The sequence below is a fragment of the Narcine bancroftii genome, chromosome 4, assembly GCF_036971445.1.
Source record: "Narcine bancroftii isolate sNarBan1 chromosome 4, sNarBan1.hap1, whole genome shotgun sequence".
NCBI lineage: Eukaryota > Metazoa > Chordata > Chondrichthyes > Torpediniformes > Narcinidae > Narcine > Narcine bancroftii.
In genome coordinates, this window is record NC_091472.1 from 6,579,477 (window position 1) to 6,601,263 (window position 21,787).

The window sequence follows — 21,787 nt, forward strand, 5'->3', positions numbered from 1 at the left end:
CAGCCAATTCTCATGCTGTAGTCAGAATTCAACCTTTATTATTTCCACCAGGCTCTGGAGCTTATCGTTAAGTGGTTACCATTCAGGAAGATTCCTGTTGATTTCAAAGAGAGTTTTATTTCTCGTTGGACACACACAAACTAATTTCCTCCAATCAGCCACTTCAAACTCTTGTCGAAGAAACTTGCCTCATCATGGGTTTTGCAAATGAAAACCTCTTCTTCCAGATCAGCAAAGAGTTCCTCTTGTTTCCATTATTTCAAGAGAAACACTCCAGCCAGGCACTATCTCTTGTAAGGACTATAAAGGTGTTGAACAGGCTTAACTCAGAACCCACAACGCGTCTTCAAACTAGGGTTTGCAAACAAGATGCCAGCCCCGTATTCACCCACATGCGGCCCCAGCCAGATGGCTGTCAAGCAGCTAGGAGGGGTTGTCAGGCAGCGAAGAGGGGACTGTCAGGCAGCGAAGAGGGGACTGTCAGGCAGCTGGTAGGAGTCTGTCAGGCAGCAGGGAGGTTAGCTGCCAAACGCTGCCCCTGTCGGACACTGGAGCCGGTGTTTGCTTTGTGGCTCCTCTCCCCATTTCAGATCTTTCAGAATGCAGATCACCTCATGCAGCGCTGCCACACAAATGTCTCTTCACAGACCCTTGCAGACTGCTCTGGAGCCACATTCTCCAGGCGATTCCAGGTGAAAGCAGCTCTAATGTCCCACTTCAGCAAAGATGTTGCATTTTAAATGTGATGTCTTTTGTTTCTCAGTTTGTGAAGTAACTTAAACCAAACTCCCACAATCTCTATTAAAGACGTATTTTAGTTTTAAATATTCTAACCTATCCTGTAACAGATGTAATTGTGCAGAATGGGCTTATGGGTCGAAAGGGCCAGTTACTGAGCTGTTTGTCTAAATGTAAATAATTAAATATAAAATTTAACTTAGAAACAACTAATCAGGTTCAATCTTTCAATCAGCTGTGGCCCTGCAGTACCGTATGACCACAGTAGGAGGAGCAGAACTCCCCCAAAGGTTAATACGACAGTGACCCACCACACACTGGCGAAACCAAGCAGGTCCCGCAGCCTCCATCGGAAGTAAAAGGCTGTCGACGATTCAGGCTGATTGATTTAGACGTACAGTGCGGTAACAGGCCCTTTCGGCCCACGAGTCTGTGCCACACAATTTAACGTTTTGAAACCGGAGCCCCGGAGGAAAACACGCACAGACAAGGGGAGAACGTGTAAACTTCTTACAGACAGTGCTTGATTTGAACCCTGGGCCCAATTTCTGGCGCTGTAAAAGAGGGTGCCAACTACTACACCAACCGTAGCTCCCAAAGAATATCTAGCAGAGGATGGTTTCAATCCATCGACCTCTGGGTTATGGGCCCAGCACGCTTCCGCTGCGCCACTCTGCTTTCATGGAAATATAATCATGAGTGGTCCAGATGCATTAAATGCAAGCAGCCTTTTTCTCCATTGAGTTTAGGTGAGACAAGAACCAGGGGGCATGAGTCAAGGGTGAAAGTTGAATTGTTTAAAGAGAACATTCGGGTGAACCTCTTCCCGCATAGAGGGGTGGGAGTGTGGAACGAGCTGCCAGCTGAAGTGGTGAATGCCGGCTTGATTTTAATATTTAATAAAAGTTTGGAGAGATTCCTCGATGAGATTGGGTTGATTGTATGTGGACTGGGTTCATATGGACTGGGGTTAAACGGTTACCGTTTCAGTTAGTGTAACACTCTTACAGCGGCAGAGACTGGGCCTGGGTTCTGAATTGCCACTCTCTGTAACATGTTTGTACGTTCTCCCCGTGTCTGTGTAGGGATTCATCGGATGCTCCAGTTTCCTCCCTCCATTCAAAACGTACCAGGGCTGTAAGTTAATTTTGTGTGTTATGAGCCAATAGATAACCAAAACCATATAACCACATATGGCATATGGCATGAAAAAAGGCCATCTCAACACTTTTACGCCGGTTCACTCAAACAACTCCGCTCGATCCCCCTGCCTATTCTCCACCCAGAACCCTCCAACCCCCTCCTATCCATGCATATATCCAGACTCCTCTTATATTAAAGAATTGACACTGAAAATTGACTTTCAATAAAAAACCCAGCAGCGATAGAAATGCATCTGCCTGAATCGTCGACTGGGTTTTACTTCCGAAGGAGGCTGCGGGACCTGCTGGGTTTCCCCAGTGTTTGGAGGGACACTGTCGTATAAACCTTTGGTGGAGTTCTGCACTCCCTACTGGGCTGATACGGTACTGCAGGACCACAGCTGATTGAAAGGTTGAACCTGATTAGTTGTTTCTAAGTTAAATTTGATATTTAACTATTTACATTTAGACAAACAGCTCGATAACCGGCCCTTTCTACCCCTGAGCCCGTGTCGCACAATTACACCTGTTACAGGATAGGTTAGAATAATTAAGACTAAAATACGTCTTTAAAAGAGATTGTGGGAGTTTGGTTTAAGTTACTCCACAAACATCGCATTTAAAATGCAACAGCTTTGCTGAAGTGGGACATTATCTGCTTTCAGGTGGAATCGCCTGGTGAATGTGGCTCCAGAGCAGGCTGCAAGGGACTGTGAAGAGACATTTGTGTGGCAGCGCTGCAGGAGGTGATCTGCAATCTGAAAGATCTGAAATGGGGAGTGGGTCCACAAAGCAAACACCGGCTCCAGAGTCCAACAGGGGCAGTGTTTGGCAGCTCACCTCCCAGCTGCCTGACAACTTCCTACCCGCTGCCTGACAGCCCCCTCTTCGCTGCCTGACAGTCCACTCTTCATTGCTTGACAACCCCCTCCTAGCTGCTTGACAGCCCTCCGGCACAGGACTGAAGGGCTGGGGCAGCTGGTGGGTGAGTACGTGGCTGGCAGCTTGTTGAAAAACCCCATTTTGAAGACGGGTTGTGGGTTCTGAGTTCAGCCTGTTGAAAATCCTGTGGCACAGTGGAAGTGTGATGGGTCATTGTAGCGTAAACCTTTGGTGGAGTTATGCACCCCCTGCTGGGCTGTTATGGTACTGCAGGACCATGGCTGATTGAAAGGTTGTGCCAAATGGCCACGGTTGGTTTGCAGTGGCTCCCAAAGAATATCGAGCAGAGGATGGTTTTGATTCATCGACCTCTGGGTTATGGGCACAACGTGCTTCTGTTGCGCCACTCTGCTTTCATGGAAAAATAATTATGAGCGGTATAGATGCAATAAATGCAAGCAGGCTTTTTATCCATTGAGTTTAGGTGAGGCAAGAACCAGGGGGCATGAGTCAAGGGTGAAAGGTGAAATGTTTAAAGGGAACTTTCGGCTGAACTTCTTCCCGCATAGAGGGGTGGGAGTGTGGAACGAGCTTCCAGCTGAAGTGGTGAATGCTGGCTTGATTTTAATATTAAATAAAATTTTGGACAGGTTCCTGGATGAGATTGGGTTGATTGGATACGGACTGGGTTCATATGGACTGGGGTTGAACGTTTAGCGCAGCAGTTAGTGTAACACTCTTACAGCGGCAGAGACTGTGCCTGGGTTCCGAATTGCCACTCTCTGTTAGATGTTTGTTCGTTCTCCCCATGTGTGTAGGGATCCATTGGGTGCTCCAGTATCCTCCCTCCATTCAAAAGGTACCAGGGCTGTAAGTTAATTTTGTGTGTTATGAGCCAATAGGTCACCAAAACCATATATTCACATACAGTTTATGGCATGGAAAAAGGCCATCTCAGCCCTTCTATGCCGGTTCACTCAAACAACTCCGCTCGATCCCCCTACCTATTCTCTGCCCATAACCCTCCAACCCACTCCCATCCATGGATATATCCATCCTCCTCTTAAATTAAAGAACGACTCTGAAACCCAGCAGAAATAGAAATTTATCAAGACAATGGTTACTTGAACAAGCTCTAAGCTCACATTTATGTAATGGGTACATGTTCGGGAAAGTTCTCTGGTTCACTGTCCAATCATTTCCTTTTCACTTCTTCCAGTTCACCAGTATCAGGCAATTCTCATACTGTAGACAGAATTCAACCTTTATTATTTCCACCAGGCTCTGGAGCTTAACGTTAAGTGGTTACCATTCAGGAACGTTCTTGGTGATTTCAGAGAGAGTTTTATTTCTCGTTGGACACACACAAACTAATTTCCTCCAATCAGCCACTTCAAACTCTTGTCGAAGAAACTTGGGTTTTTAAATGAAAACCTCTTCTTCCAGATCAGCAAAGAGTTCCTCTTGTTTCCATTATTTCAAGAGAAACACTCCAGCCAGGCACTTCCTCTTGTAAGGACTATAAAGGTGTTGAACAGGCTTAACTCAGAACCCACAACCCGTCTTCAAAATGAGGTTTGCAAACAAGATGCCAGCCCCGTACTCACCCACATGCCGCCCCAGCCCTTCAGTCGTGCGCCGGATGGCTGTCAAGCAGCTAGGAGGGGTTGTCAGGCAGCGAAGAGGGGACTGTCAGGCAGCGAAGAGGGGACTGTCAGGCAGCTGGTAGGAGGCTGTCAGGCAGCAGGGAGGTTAGCTGCCAAACGCTGCCCCTGTCGGACACTGGAGCCGATGTTTGCTTTGTGGACCCACTCCCCATTTCAGATCTTTCTGATTGCAGATCACCTGCAGCGCTGGCACCCAAATGTCTCCTCACAGGCCCTTGCAGCCTGCTCCGGAGCCACATTCTCCAGGCAATTCCACCTGAAAGCAGCTAATGTCCCACTTCAGCAAGTATGTTGCATTTTAAATGCGATGTTTTTTGTTTCTCAGTTTATGGAGTAACTGAAACCAAACTCCCATAATCTCTATTAAAGACGTATTTTAGTATCAGTTATTCTAACCTATCCTGTAACAGGTGTAATTGTGCAGCACGGGCAAATGGGTCGAAAGGGCCGGTTACCGAGCTGTATGTCTAAATGTAAATAGTTAAATATAAAATTTAACTTAGAAACAACTAATCAGGTTCAACCTTTCAATCAGCTGTGGCCCTGCAGTACCGTATCAGCCCAGAAGGGGGAGCAGAACTCCACTAAAGGTTGATACGACAGTGACCCTCCACACACTGGGGAAACCCAGCAGGTCCCGCAGCCTCCATCGGAAGTAAAACCCAGTCGACGATTCAGGCTGATGCATTTCTATCGCTGCTGGGTTTTTTATTCAAAGTCAATTTTCAGTGTCAATTCATTAATATAAGAAGAGGCTGGATATATGCATGGATAGGAGGGGGTTGGAGGGTTATGGGTGGAGAATAGGGAGGGGGATCGAGAAGAGTGGTTTGAGTGAACCGGCATAGAAGTGTTGAGATGGCCTTTTTCCATGCCATATGCCATATGTGATTATATTGACCTATTGGCTCATAACACACAAAAGTAACTTACAACCGTGGTACATTTTGAATAGTGGGAGGAAACTGGAGCATCCGATGGATCCCTACACAGACACTGGGAGAACGTACAAACATCTTACAGAGAGTGGCAATTCGGAACCCAGGCCCATTCTCTGCCGCTCTAAGAGTGTTACACTAACTGCTGCTCTAACCGTTCAACTACAGTCTGTATAAACCCAGTCCGTATCCAATCAACCCAATCTCATCCAGGGACCTGTCCAAACTTTTATTAAATATTAAAATCAAGCCAGCATTCACCACTTCAGCTGGAAGCTCGTTCCACAATCCCACCCCTCTATGCGGGATGAAGTTCCTCCGAATGTTACCTATCAACAATTCACCTTTCACACTTGTCCCATGCCCTCTGGTTCTTGTGCCAGCGCTGCAATGGATAACTCAATGGATAAAAAGCCTGCTTGCATTTATTGCATCTGGACCACTCATAATTCTGTATCCACGTAAGCAGAGTGGCGCAGCGGAAGCGTGCTGGGCCCATAACCCAGAGGTCGATGGATCGAAACCATCCTCTGCTAGATATTCTTTGGGAGCCTTGGATGGTGTAGCAGTTGGCACCCTCTTTTACAGCGCCAGCAATTGGGCCCAGGGTTCAAATCAAGTGCTCCCCGTGTTTGTGCAGGTTTTCCCCCGGGGCTCCGGTTTCAAAACGTTAAATTGTGTGGAACAGACTCATGGGCCGAAAGAGACTGTTACCGCACTGTACGTCTAAACCTATCAGCCTGAATCGTCGACAGCCTTTTACTTCCGATGGAGGCTGCGGGACCTGCTGGGTTTCCCCAGTGTGTGGAGGGTCACTGTCGTATCAACCTTTGGTGGAGTTCTGCTCCCCCTACTGGGCTGATACGGTACTGCAGGGCCACAGTTGATTGAAAGGTTGAACCTGATTAGTTGTTTTTTAGTTAAATTTTATATTTAACTACTTACATTTAGACAAACAGCTCGATAACCGGCCCTTTCGACCCATGAGCCCGTGCTGCACAACTACACCTGTTACAGGATAGGTTAGAATAACTGAGACTTAAATACGTCTTTAATTGAGATTCTTGAAGTTTGGTTTAAGTTACTCCACAAACTGAGAAACTAAAGACATCGCATTTAAAATGCAACAGCTTTGCTGAAGTGGGACATTATCTGCTTTCAGGTGGAATCGCCTGGTGAATGTGGCTCCGGAGCAGGCTGCAAGGGCCTGTGAAGTGACATTTGGGTGGCAGCGCTGCATGAGGTGATCTGCAATCTGAAAGATCTGAAATAGGGAGAGGGTCCACAAAGCAATCACCGGCTCCAGAGTCCAACAGGGGCAGTGTTTGGCAGCTCACCTCCCAGCTGCCTGACAACTTCCTACCCGCTGCCTGACAGCCCCCTCTTCGCTGCCTGACAGTCCACTCTTCATTGCCTGACAACCCCCTCCTAGCTGCTTGACAGCCCTCGGGCACAGGACTGAAGGGCTGGGGCGGCTGGTGAGTGAGTACGGGGCTGGCAGCTTGTTGAAAAAACACATTTTGAAGACGGGTTGTGGGTTCTGAGTTCAGCCAGTTGAAACTGCAGGACCATGGCTGATTGAAAGGTTGTGCCTAATGCCCACGATTGGTTTAGCAGTGGCTCCCAAAGAATATCTAGCAGAGGATGGTTTCGATTCATCGACCTCTGGGTTATGGGCACAACGTGCTTCTGTTGTGCCACTCTGCTTCCATGGAAAAATAATTAGGAGCGGTATAGATGCAATAAACGCAAGCAGGTTTTTTATCCATTGAGTTTAGGTGAGACAAGAACCAGAGAGCATGGGTCAAGGGTGAAAGGTGAAGTGTTGAAAGGGAACATTCGGGGGAACATCATCCAGCATAGAGGGGTGGGAGTGTGGAACGAGCTGCCAGCTGAAGTGGTGAATGCCGGCTTGATTTTAATATTTACTAAAAGTTTGGACAGGTCCCTGGATGAGATTGGGTTGATTGGATACGGACTGAGTTCATATGGACAGGGGTTGAACGTTTAGCGCAGCAGTTAGTGTAACACTCTTAGAGCGGCAGAGACTGGGCATGGGTTCCTAATTGCCACTCTCTGTAACATGTTTGTACGTTCTCCCCATGTCTGTGTAGGAATCCATTGGGTGCTCCAGTTTCCTCCCACCATTCAAAAGGTACCAGGGCTGTAAGTTAATTTTGTGTGTTATGAGCCAATAGGTCACCAAAACCATATAATCACATATGGCATATGTCATGGAAAAAGGCCATCTCAGCCCTTCTATGCCGGTTCACTCAAACAACTCCGCTCGATCCCCCTACCTATTCTCCGCCCATAACATTCCAACCCCCTCCTATCCATGGATATATCCATTCTCCTCTTAAATTAAAGAACGACTCTGAAACCCAGCAGCAATAGAAATGCATCAAGACAATGGTTACTTGAACAAGCTCTAAGCTTACATTTATGTAATGGGTACATGTTCAGGAAAGTTCTCTGGTTCACTGTCCAATCATTCACTTTTCACTTCTCCAAGTTCACCGGTATCAGGCAATTCTCATGCTGTAGACAGAATTCAACTTTTATCATTTCCACCAGGCTCTGGAGCTTAAAGTTAAGTGGTTATCGCTCAGGAAGGTTCTTGTTGATTTCAGAGTTTTATTGCTCGGACACACACAAACTGATTTCCTCCAATCAGCCACTTCAATCTCTTGCCGAAGTAACTTGCTTCATCATGGGTTTTGCAAATGAAAACCTCTACTTGCAGGTCAGCAAAGAGTTCCTCTTGTTTCCATTATTTCAAGAGAAACACTCCAACCAGGCACTTCCTCTTGTGAGGACTATAAAGGTGTTGAACAGGCTTAACTCAGAACCCACAACCCGTATTCAGAATGGGGTTTGTCAACAAGCTGCCAGCCCCGTACTCACCCACATGCCGCCCCAGTCCTTCAGTCCTGCGCCGGAGGGCTGTCAAGCAGCAAGGAGGGGGATGTCAGGCAGTGAAGAGGGGACTGTCAGGTGGTGAAGAGAGGGTTGTCAGGCAGCAGTTAGGAGGCTGTCAGGCAGCAGGGAGGTGAGCTGCTAAATTCTGTCCCTGTCGGACTCTACAGTCCGTGTTTGCTTTGTGGACCCTCTCCCCATGTCAGATCTTTCAGAATGCAGATCACCTCCTGCAGCGTTGCCACCCAAATGTCTCTTCACAGACCCTTGCAGCCTGCTCCGGAGCCGCATTCGCCAGGCCGATTCCACCTGAAAGCAGCTAATGTCCCACTTCAACAAAGCTGTTGCATTTTAAGTGCGATGTCTTTTGTTTCTCAGTTTATGGTGTAACTTAAACCAAACTCCCACAATCTATATTAAAGACGTATTTTAGTTTTAATTATTCTAACCTATCCTGTAACAGGTGTAATTGTGCAGAACGGGCTCATGGGTAGAAAGGGCCGGTTATCGAGCTGTTTGTCTAAATGTAAATAGTTAAATATAAAATTTAATTGAGAAACAACTAATCAGGTTCAACCTTTCAATCAGCTGTGGCCCTGCAGTACCGTATGGGCCCAGTAGGGGGAGCAGATCTCCACCAAAGGTTTAGACGACAGTGACCCTCCACACACTCGGGAAATCCAGCAGGTCCCGCAGCCTCCATCGGAAGTAAAAGGCTGTCGACGATTCAGGCTGATAGATTGAAATGTACAGTGCGGTAACAGGCTCTTTTGGCCCACGAGTCTGTGCCACACAATTTAATGTTTTGAAACCGGAGCCCCAGGAGAAAACTCACATAAACACGGGGAGAACGTGCAAACTTCTTACAGACACCGCCTGATTTGAACCCTGGGCCCAATTTATGGCGCTGTAAAAGAGGATGCCAACTACTACACCAACCAAGAGTCCCAAAGCATATCTAGCAGAGGATGGTTTCAATCCATCGACCTCTGGGTTATGGGCCCAGCACGCTTCCGCTGCGCCACTCTGCTTACATAGAGATATAATTATGAGTGGTCCAGATGCAATAAATGCAAGCAGGCTTTTTATCCATTGAGTTTAGGTGCAACAAGAACCAGGGGGCATCAGTCAAGGGTGAAAGTTGAATTGTTTAAAGGGAACTTTCGGCTGAACTTCTTCCCGCATAGAGGGGTGGGAGTGTGGAATGAGCTTCCAGCTGAAGTGGTGAATGCCGGCTTGATTTTAATATTAAATAAAATTTTGGACAGGTTCCTGGATGAGATTGGGTTGATTGTATACGGACTGGGTTCATATGGACTGGGGTTGAACGTTTAGCGTAGCAGTTAGTTTAACACTCTTACAGCGGCAGAGACTGGGCCTGGGTTTCGAATTGCCACTCTCTGTAAGATGTTTGTACGTTCTCCCCGTGTCTGTGTAGGGATCCATCGGATGCTCCAGTTTCCTCCCACCATTCAAAACGTACCAGGGCTGTAAGTTAATTTTGTGTGTTATGAGCCAATATGTAACCAAAACCATATAACCACATATGGCATATAGCATGGAAAAAGGCCATCTCAACACTTTTACGCCGGTTCACTCAAACAACTCCGCTCGATCCCCCTGCCTATTCTCCAACCATAACTCTCCAACCCCCTCCTATCCATGCATATATCCAGCCTCCTCTTATATTAAAGAATTGACACTGAAAATTGACTTTGAATAAAAAACGCGGCAGCGATAGAAATGCATCAGCCTGAATCGTCGACTGGGTTTTACTTCCGATGGAGGCTGCGGGACCTGCTGGGTTTCCCCAGTGTGGGGAGGGTCACTGTCGTATAAACCTTTGGTGGAGTTCTGCACTCCCTACTGGGTTGATATGTACTGCAGGACCACAGCTGATTGAAAGGTTGAACCTGATTAGTTTCTAAGTTAAATTTTATATTTAACTATTTACATTTAGACAAACAGCTCGGTAACCAGCCCTTTCGGCCCATGAGCCCGTGTGGCACAATTACACCTGTTACAGGATAGGTTAGAATAACTGAGACTTAAATACGTCTTTAATAGAGATTCTGGGTGTTTGGTTTAAGTTACTCCACAAACTGAGAAACTAAAGACATCGCATTTAAAATGCAACAGCTTTGCTGAAGTGGGACATTATCTGCTTTCAGGTGGAATCGCCTGGTGAATGTGGCTCCGGAGCAGGCTGCAAGGGACTGTGAGGAGACATTTGGGTGGCAGCGCTGCAGGAGGTGATCTGCAATCTGAAAGATCTGAAATGGGGAGTGGGTCCACAAAGCAAACACCGGCTCCAGAGTCCAACAGGGGCAGTGTTTGGCAGCTCACCTCCCAGCTGCCTGACAACTTCCTACCCGCTGCCTGACAGCCCCCTCTTCGCTGCCTGACAGTCCACTCTTCATTGCCTGACAACCCCCTCCTAGCTGCTTGACAGCCCTCCGGCACAGGACTGAAGGGCTGGGGCAGCTGGTGGGTGAGTACGGGGCTGGCAGCTTGTTGAAAAACCCCATTTTGAAGACGGGTTGTGGGTTCTGAGTTCAGCCAGTTGAAAATCCTGTGGCACAGTGGAAGTGTGATGGGTCACTGTAGCGTAAACCTTTGGTGGAGTTATGCACCCCCTGCTGGGCTGTTATGGTACTGCAGGACCATGGCTGATTGAAAGGTTGTGCCAAATGGCCACGGTTGGTTTAGCAGTGGCTCCCAAAGAATATCTAGCAGAGGATGGTTTCGATTCATCGACCTCTGGGTTATGGGCACAACGTGCTTCTGTTGCGCCACTCTGCTTTCATGGAAAAATAATTATGAGCGGTATAGATGTAATAAATGCAAGCAGGTTTTTTATCCATTGAGTTTAGGTGACACAAGAACAAGAGGGAATTGGTGAAGGGTAAAAGGTGAAGTGTTGAAAGGGAACATTCGTGGGAACTTCTTCCTGCTTAGAGGGGTGGGAGTGTGGAACGAGCTGCGATCTAAAGTGGTGAATGCTGTCTTGATTTTAAAATGTCTAAATTTGAATATTTATATTTAAAATTTAACATGGAAAGAACTATTTGGCACAACCTTTCAATCAGCCATGGTCCTGGAGTACCATAATATCCCAGTAGGTGGAGCAGAACTCCTCCAAATGTTTGCACTCCAGTGACACACTGGGGAAACCCAGCAGGACCTGCAGCCTGCATCGGTTGTAAAAAGCAGTCGACAATTCAGGCTGATAGAGCTAGATGTAAAGCACGGCAACAAGCTATTTTGGCCCATGGATCTGTGCCTCCACCCCCAGTAAATTTCGTATGGTGTGAGGAAACAAGAGTCCCCGGAGGAAACTCAGGGAGAACGTACAAACTCCTTACAGACACCACGTGATTTCAACCCTGCACCCACTCCCTGGCGATGTAAAAGAATTGCACTAATCATTATTCCCAAAGAATATCTAGCAAAGGATGGTTTTTATCCATTAACCTCTGGGTTATGGGCCCAGCACACTTCCACTGCACCACTCTGCTTACATGGACATAGAATTATGTGTGGTGTAAATGGAATAAATGCAAGCAGGCTTTTTATCCATTGAGTTTAGGTGACACAAGAACCCGAGGGCATGGGTCAAGGATGAAAGGTGAAATGTTGAAAGGGAAATTTCAGGTGAACTTCTTTCCGCAGAGAGTGGTGGGAGTGTGGAACGAGCTGCCAGCTGAAGTGTTGAATGCCGGCTTGATTTTGACATTGAAGAAAAATTTGGACAGGTACATGGATGAGAGGGGGATGAAGGGATATGGACTTGGTTCATATAGACGGGTGACATATTTGGGAAGTGGTTATTAACTAACGTAGTTGTTATTTCAACACTCTTACCGCGTCAGAGACGGGGTCTGGTCTTCGAATCACCTCTGTCTGTAAGGTGTTTGGTTGTTCTCCCCGTGTCTGTGTAGGGACCCTCCGGGTGCTCCAGTTTCCTCCCACCATTCAAAATGTACCAGGGTGGAGCTTAATTGGATGTGTTATGAGCCCAGAGGACCCCAAAACCCAGCAGCAATAGAAATTCACTAAGACAATGGGAACAAAAGTTGCTTTTAATATTCTTTAAACATAACAGCAATATCAATCTAAAACTTATTACTATTAACTTATCCTAAATTAACCCCCTTCTAGTTCTAAGCACACGTGTATGTAATGGGTACATGTTTAGGAAATTTCTCTGGTTCACTGTCCAATTATTCATTTTTCACTTCTCCATGTTCACTGGTATCAGGCAATTCTTAAACTGTGCACAGAATTCAATATTTATAATTTCCACCAGGCTCTGGTGCTTAATGTTAAATTGCTTACACTCAGGATGTTTCTTGTTGATTTCAGAGAGAGATTTTTTGCTCGTTGCACACACACAAATTGATTTCCTCCAATCAGCCACTTCAGTGCCTTTCCGAAGAAACTTAACACATCATGGGTTTTGTAAATGATAATCTCTTTTTCCAACAAATCATTTGAACAGGCTGAACTCAGAACTAAGAAGCCGTCTTCAAAATGGTGTTTTTATACAAGCTGCCAGATTGTTATTTTGCAGCCCCAACTGAATCTATAGAACTGACCTCTCTCTCCGTCTCTCTCTCTCTCTCTCACTCTCTCTTTCTCTCTCTCTCTCTCTCTCTTTAACTAACTCCTCCAAAGGGAAAGCATCTGTCGGTTTTTTCCTCCTTTCTTGTAAAAACCAAGTGACCTGTTATAGGGTCCAAACGCGATTTTCGAAGGATATTATCAGTATCTGAGCCTGGACATGATCAAATTTATGTTCCATTTGACCCTCCTGTTCAAGTTATCTCCTGGAAGTTCCAATGTCTCTGCAAACTCCCTGGTGACACAATGTCCCACTTCAGCAAATTTGTTGCATTTTAAATGCGATGTCTTTTGTGAAGTGTTACTCAGTTCGTGAAGTGTAACTTAAGCCAAACCCCTCAATCTATCTCTATTAAAGACATATCCTGTAATAGGTGTATTTGGGCGGAACGGCTCGTGTGTCGAATGGGCCTGTTACCGTGCTCTGTGCCTAAATATCGGAGTTTCAATGTTAATGGGGTGTAAATTGGGTGAGACGGACTCGTCCGGTAAAATGTACTGTTACCATGCTGAATGTCTAATTTTTTTTTAATTGTGAAAGGTTATAGTGAGAAGGCAGGGGGTGGGGCTGAGTGGGAGAATGGATCAGCTCAAGATGGATGGCGGGATGGACTCGATGGGCTAAATGACCTACTTCTGCTGCTATATCTTATGGTCACCTGTTGGTCTGTGCTGCTATGTTTTTCCAGCACATTTGTTTCTTTATAACAATCACAAAGTCTGCAACTTTCTTGTTCAACATCACTTCATGATTGAAAGGCTCAGTTGTCTGGTAACGGTGGATCCTCAAATCTGTGATCTCTCACTTGTGAATCGTCCTGACAAGGGGACAGAGAAGGGGGAGAAGCCCAAAAGTCATTAAACTCTGGTTAGACCACCCATGGGGCATTACGTACAATTCTGGTCACCTCATTACAGAATGGATAAGGATGCCTTAGAGAGGGTGCAGAGGAGATTCACCAGGATGCTGCCTGGATTGGAGAACATGTCGTAAGATGCAAGGTTGACAGAACTAGGGATTTTCTCTTTGGAGTGATGAAGGATGAGAGGTGATTTAATAGAAGTATGTAGGATTATGAGGGGCTTAGATTTAGGTGGGGGGGGGGTGCCAGCACTTTTTTCAAGCTCAGAGACTTGCGAGGAGTGATAACACGTTTTTATTAGCTTAAGTTAACAGCCGGTTTCTGCAATGATCTTCAGGTAAGTTGGGAAAGCGGAGTTTATATCTGGTCTGACATGTGCGCAGCCAAGAGAGGGGGCCAGTAAACAGTTATTTTCTCCATATAATACCTGTTCAAGATCTCAATTCATTTTGCCAATGAGTTATATTAATTTCTACATTATATTTCCAAGTAATAGCTACACATTTCCCTGCCACTAATCATGCTAAACGAACAAAAGCAATCTGAAACTTGTCCAACCCCAAACCAGTCAAAGAAACCATATAACCCAACAAAAAATTATTTTGGTCTAACGATAATTTAATCTTAAATAATTTCTTAAAAAATACCCCAATATTTCCCCAAATGGTTGTACCTTATCACAAGACTAGACAACATGAAAAAAGTTCAAATATTCAACCCACATCTAAAGCACAAATCGAATCACTAAATCCATATTTTTTCAATTTCTCAGGAATCCGATCCAACAGATGACGAACATTATAATTAACCAAACCTTACATTGGTCAATTTAGTTATCCCTTCACAACACACAACCTCCCAATTTTCCTGGGGTATATCATGAGATAAATCACTTTCACATTTATTTCTAGATCTCTTCAAATTTGGCTTTTCTGTATTCTTTTGTAACAACCTATAAATATCTGAAATAAAGGCCCTTTTTGGTTCAAAAGAAATCAAAGATTCAAACTTAATTAAGCCAGGTAAACTCATATCCTTTCCCTAATTATCCCTTCTCAAAGCTCAAAGTTGATAATACACAAATAAAGAATTTACAGGTGCTCCATATTTTCCCCTCAAATGATTGAAAGAAAGAAACTGTCCCTTTTCAAAACAATCCTGAATCTTCTTGATGGGAGCTCCCTGCTCCCGTGTGCAGGTAAGGGCTTCCTCTTTTCGTTCTGGTGTGTTTCTTTCTTTTCCTCTTTCTGTTGCTCTCATCTTCTCCTTCTTTGGAGCCATCTTCTGCATCTTCTTGCTTAATTTATCTTGCAGCTTCTCTAAGTTTTCTTTATTCATCTTTGTTTTTTTCTTCTTTTTACCTTTTCTCTGTAGAGGTCTGGTTTTCCCCGAACAGACACTACTTCATCACGTGACTTCCCCTCCCCCTGTTTTGGTAACATTGAGGGAAGTTTGTTGTTACACATTAACCCAGCTTATCCATGTCCCTCCTCACGCTTCCTCATTAACATTTGTAATTCTACCAACAATTGTGGATAGCAATGGAATTGTGTCTCACAACCCAGTCATGGGTTTATAATGAGTAGAGCAGTGCGCTAAACACATCCTTGGAGTGCGTCTGAGTTGAGAATCAGTGGGGAGGAGACATTGTTTCCAATTCGTACTGACTGTGGTCTTCCGATAAGAAAGTCAAGGATCCAGTTACAGAGTTGGGTACAGAGGGCTAGAGTTCGTTGCTGCTTGACCAGCACGAAGGGAATAATGGCATTGAAGGACAAGATACAGGTGATAAAGAGAAGCTTTAGTTCTCAGTGTCAATCTGATACCTCATCCAATAATTGCCATCTTTGGATCAACAGAGTCGACCCATTTGAATTTAACGACGTCTCAATGACATGTGGTCTCTTTTTCCTCCCTTGTTGCTAGACTTTCAATGTTGATGAGACAGAAAGATGCTGTCCCTCCTTCAAATACTCACTATCTGATATGGTGGAGAGCCTAACTTTGCATAAAATCCGGTGTTGCTCACCTGAATCACATTGAAGCTTTCTACGTTTATTGGGCCATTTATTCATTAATTTCCAAACTTATAAGATCACTTGGACCTTGCTTAGTGAGGATATGTTTTCCTTCAATGCAAGTGCAAGTGTTATGCACTAACAGGAGATCCTCAGAAGGGAAGGAGAAGGAATTTGGAGTATAGTATAATGTTGATTTATAAAAATCTTTTCCCATGAGCCTAATGTTATAGTTGTTCAAGAGTTTCCCACTTTTATTTTTGTTTGCATGTTATAATATTGTGGCTATATATAATAGATTGATTTCTATTATACAACTGATTTTTACCTGCATATTCCTTTTTATATATTTCCATTGATTAAAGGGGTCTATTTGTTTCCTGTTTTCATAAAGGACAATGAAAATATTGGAAAAGAAACACAAAAAGAACGAACCTCCTGCCGGATGTGGATTGGACCATCTGCCGGGTGTGGAAAAGTCCTCCGACCAAATGTGCAATGAGCCTCCTGCTGGACTCAGTTCTTTCTTACGTATCTTTTGGTCTCAGTCTCTCTTTCCACTTTTTGTGAAGATATCTTTCGTTGCTTTTCAGATTCAGAATCAGAACTTATTGTCCAGAACAAGTTATGAAATTCTATGATTTGGGGCAGCCTAACAGTGCAAACATTCACGTTATAACCATCTACAACATTAGTATACAAAGAGAAAATAATAGTGGACCAAAAAGCAAGGCCGTGTCTTTGGCTCATTGATTATTGAAGGATCTGATGGCATCGGGGAAGAAGCTGTCCTTGTGGCATTGACTGCTCGTCCTAGGGCTCCAGTACCTATCCCCCAATGGTAGCAGAGTGAAGAGATTATGGTCTAGGTTGTGGGTGTTTTTGATGATAGAGGCTTCTTTTTTAAGACTGTGCCTCATGTAGATGTTGTTGATGGAGTGAATTCTGGTGCTTGTGGAATCACAGGTTCAATTAACCACCCTCTTGATTTATTCTTTTCCTGAGAGGTGGCACTTCCATCCCAGGTAGTGATACAACCAGCCATAATTCTCTCCACAGTGCACCTATGGAGGGTAACGAGTGTCTTCGATGACATCCCAAATTTCGTTAGCCTCCTCAAACAGTGTAGACACTAGTGGGACTTCTTTGTGAATGCACCAACATGAAGGCTCCAGGACAGATCTTAGGAGATGTTAACACTCAGGAATTGGAGGTTCTTGAAGACCTGCACTCTTGAGCCCTCCATGAGGACTGGGTCATGTTCTGCTGACTTTAGCCAGGTGTCCACATTCGTCTCCTTTGTTTTGGTGACAAGCAATGAAAGGTTGTTGATGTTACGCATTCAACCAGTTTATCCATGTCCCTCCTGTACGATTCCTCATTAACATTTGTAATTCTCCCAACAATTATGAGGTTATCGGCAACCGTGTAGATAGCAATGGAATTGTGCCTCGCCACATGGTCATGGGTTTATAATGAGTAGAGCAGTCGGCTAAGCACACATCCTGAGAGTACACCTGTGTGGATAATCAGTGGGGAGGTGACCTTGTTTGCAATTTGTACTGACTGTGGTCTTCCAATGAGAATGTAAAGGATCAAAAGTTCAACTAATACAATTAATGTTAGATATCAAATGGTGCAATACATTTTTTACATCAGTTATATTAAACTCCATACAAATTGTGTGTATTTCACTTGAATTGTTATTTTGTTCAATGTTTTAGATGTAATAAAGAAGTAGGATATTTCCTGGATGCTGACTGGCAATGTGAAAAGTTAGGTAAGTTTGGGAAGGATATAAGAATTTTATTGGGTCGAGTTTTGAAGACGCAAATTTTGGAGGATCCCAGAAAATGTTTTTTGAAGTTAGATATCTATCAAAATTATTTTTTACGTTTGGCAATAGCAATAGGAAAGAAATCGATCGATAGAATCACTAATCTGGTGATCGCGTGGGGTTGAATAGATGGCGGCCGGAATTATTAAATTGTATACCATTAGAGAGAATAACGTATAATTTACAAAATCAACCAGAAAAATTTGATAAGATTCGGAAACCCTACATGGATTTTCTGCTACGAATTTACTTGCAGTATCCACCACGCCTGCCCCCATCCAACACACCCTCATTAGTTATGGCTTAAGATTGTTACATAAACTACAATTTCTGAATTAAAAGCGATAGGTTTATTAGACAGCCTTTTGTTTTTCCCTTTATCGTACTTTTTTGGAAATGAAGGAGGGTGGGTGGGAGGAGAAAATATATAAATTCTGTATTACTTTGTGTGGTAGATTTTATTATGGATAAATATTGTATATGTTTGTCACAAATAGAAAATAAATAAATATATGTCAAGATCCATTAGCAGAGAGGGATAGAGAGGCCGAGAGTTTGTAGCTGCTTGACCAGCACTGAGGAAAAAATGGTATCGAAGGACGAGCGACAGGTATTCAAGAGCATCTTTAGTTCTCAGGGTCAATCTGACACCTAATCCTATAATTGTCATTTTTGGATCAACTGAGACAATCTATTTGCATTTATCTATGTCTCAATCCCATGTGGTCTCTTTTGCCTCCCTTGTTCCTAGACATTCAATCTTGCTGAGTTTGAAGATGCTGTCCCTCTTTCAAACACTCACTGTCTATCTGATATGGTGGCGTGCCTAACTTTGTCTAGACTCAGATGTTCTTCCTCTGTATCGCATTTAAACTTTCTATTTTTAAGGGATCCTTTTATTCGTTGTTTGTGTAACTTATAAGATCACTTGGACCTTGCTTTGTGAGTTTGTGTTTTCTTTCAATGCCCGTGGAATTATATACACTAACAGGAGAATCTCAGAAGGGAAGGAGAAGGAATTTGGAGTAAAGTATGATGTTCCCTTTTAAAATAATTTGTATTAACCATATGTTATAATTTTTAAACATTTCCCAACTTTATTTCTGTTAACATATTAAGATATTGTGGTTATATGTAACAGACTGATTTTTATTATACAACTGTTTATTGTCTGCATATTCCCTTTTATATATTAGCATTGATTAAAGGTGTATATTTGTTTCCTTTTTCTGTAAAGGCAAATGAAAATATTGGAAAAGAAACATAAAAAGAATGATCCTCCTGCCGGATGTGGAATAGGCCTCCTAATGAACAAGGTAGTTTGGTAAATGTGCTTTAGTCCCATTCTTCTCTCTCCTTTCTAGTCAAGATATCTCTCAAAGGTTTTCAGATTCAGAATCAGAATTTATTGTCAAGGACACGTCATGAAATTCTGGGATTTGGGGCACACATTCATGTTATAACCATCTTACAACCATTGTGGAGTGAACAGCAAACATGTACATAGCAATGGAATTGTGCATCACCTTACAGTCATGGGTTGAATGAGTAGAGCAGTGAGTTAAGCACTCATCCTTGGTGTGTGTCTGTGTTGAGAATAAGTGGGGAGGAGACATCGTTTCCAATTTGTACTGACTGTGGTCTTCCAATGAGAATGTCAAGGATCCAGTTGAAGAATGGGGGAAAGAGAGCTAGAGGTTTTCCTTTTTGTCCAGCACTAAGGGAAAAATGGTATTTAAGGACGAGATACGGTTGATACGTGATCCTATAATTGACATTTGTGGATCAACAGAGACAATCTAATTGAATTTAACTACATCTCAAATCCATGTGGCCTCTTTTTCCCCACTGTTGGAGACAATCTATTTGAATTTAACTACATCTCAAATCCATGTGGCCTCTTTTTCCCCACTGTTGCGAGACGTTCAATGCTGATGAGATGGAAAGATTCTGTCCCTCCTTCAAATGCTCACTGTCTATCTGATATGGTGGCGTGCCTAACTTTGTCTAGACTCAGATGTTCTTCCACTGAATCACATTTAAACTTTCTATATTTATGGGGTCCTTTTATTCATTATTTTCGTATATTATAAGATCATTTACCAGCTTGCTTTCTGAGTTTAGGTGTTCATTTAATGCTAGTGAAATTATATGGACATTTCAGAGAACTTCAGATGGGAAAGGAATAGAATTTGGAATACAGTATAATATGTATTTTTTGAAACTGTTTTCAATTCACCATCTTATAATTGTTTAACCTTTTCCCACCCTTATTTCTGTTTGAATGCTACGATATTGCACTTATCCACAATAGATTTAATTCGTGATACAACTGTTGTTTTTATCAACATATTCCTCTTTGTATATTACCATAGATTAATGGCTTCTGTTTGTTTCCTTTTTCTATCACGGGCAATGAAATTATTGAAAAAGAAACATAAAAATTGGGCATCCTCCCAAATGCAAGATTTGGAATAGTCTTCCTGCCAGATGTGCATTGGCCTCCTGCTGAATGTGGAATGGACTTCCAGGTGGATGTGGAATGGACTTCCAGGTGGATGTGGAATGGACCTCCCACTTGATTTGGAATGGACCTCCTGCTGGCTGTGGAATGGACTTCCTGCTGGATGTGGAATGGACATCCTACTGATGAGGAATGGGCTTCCTGCTGGATGTGGAATGGATGTCCTGCTGGATGTGGAATGGACACTTTTGGATGGGCCTCCTGGTGGATGTGGAATAGACCTCCTGCTGGATGTGGAAAGGGCTTCCTGCTGGATGTGGAATGGGCTTCCAGCTGGATGTGGAATGGACCTCCCACTTGATTTGGAATGGACCTTCTGCTGGCTGTGGAATGGACTTCCTGCTGGATGTGGAATGGACATCCTACTGATGAGGAATGGGCTTCCTGCTGGATGTGGAATGGATGTCCTGCTGGATGTGGAATGGACACTTTTGGATGGGCCTCCTGGTGGATGTGGAATAGACCTCCTGCTGGATGTGGAAAGGGCTTCCTGCTGGATGTGGAATGGGCTTCCAGCTGGATGTGGAATTGTCCTCCTGTTGGATGTGGACTGGACCTCCTGCCGGATGTGGAATGGGCTTCATGCCTGATGCTGGATGTGGAATGGACCTCCTGCAGGATGGTATCACAGGTTGAATTAAACTCCCTCTGGAGTTTATCATTTTCAAGAGAGTTGGAACTTCCCTACCAGGCATTGATGCAATCACTCAGAATGCTGTCCTCAGTACCCCTGTGGAGGTTAATGAGTTTCTTCCATGACATACTGATTCTGCGCAGACACTTCAAAAAGTGTATTCACTGGCGAGCCTTCTTTGGGAATACATCAACATGGAGCTCCAGAACAGATGTTAACAGTCAGGAATTTGGAAATCTGTGCTACTGAGCCCTTCATGAGGAATGGGTCATGTTCTGCTGAAGTCCCCTTGCGGTCCACAATCATCTCTTCTGTTTTGTTGACATTGAGGGCAAGGTTGATGTTGTAACACATTCAAACAGCTGATCTATATTCCTCCTGTAAACGTTCTCATTATCATTTGTGATTCTGACAACAATTATGGATTTATCGGCAAACATGAAGATAGCAATGGAATTGTGCCTCGCCACATGGTCATGGGTTTATAATGAGTAGAGCAGTCAGCTAAGCATACATCCTTAGAGTACACCTGTGTGGATAATCAGTGGGGAGGAGATCTTGTTTCCAATTTGCACTGACTGGACTTCCAATGAGAATTTCAAGGATCCAATGGCAGAGTGGAGTTCTGAGGGTTAGAGTTAGTAGCTCCTTGGCCAGCACTGAGGGAATAATGGTGCTGAAGGGCAAGCTACAGGTGGTGAAGAGAAACTTTTAGTTCTCAATGTTTGTTTAATACATTATCCATTAATTGGACTTTTTTGGATTAACTGAGAAAACCTATTTGAATTTAACTATTTCTCAATCCCATGTGGTCTCTTTTTCCCCTTGTTGCTAGATATTAAATGTTGAAGAGATGGAAAGATGCTGTCCCTCCTTCAAATAGTCAATGGCTATCTGATACGGTCGCATGCCTAACTTTGTATAATATCAGATGTTCTTCCACTGTTTCACATTTAAACTTTCTATTTTTATGGGGTCCTTTAATTCATTATTTTTGGAAAT

The 21,787-nt window shown here is 43.8% G+C and overlaps 1 non-coding gene across 1 annotated transcript; it reads left to right on the plus strand.

Moving 5' to 3' along the window:
* Positions 1–5,831: 5,831 nt before the first annotated feature.
* Positions 5,832–5,903, plus strand: trnam-cau (transfer RNA methionine (anticodon CAU)). Its single transcript has one exon. It is a non-coding gene; the product is annotated as a tRNA-Met (tRNA).
* The last annotated feature ends 15,884 nt before the right edge of the window (positions 5,904–21,787 follow it).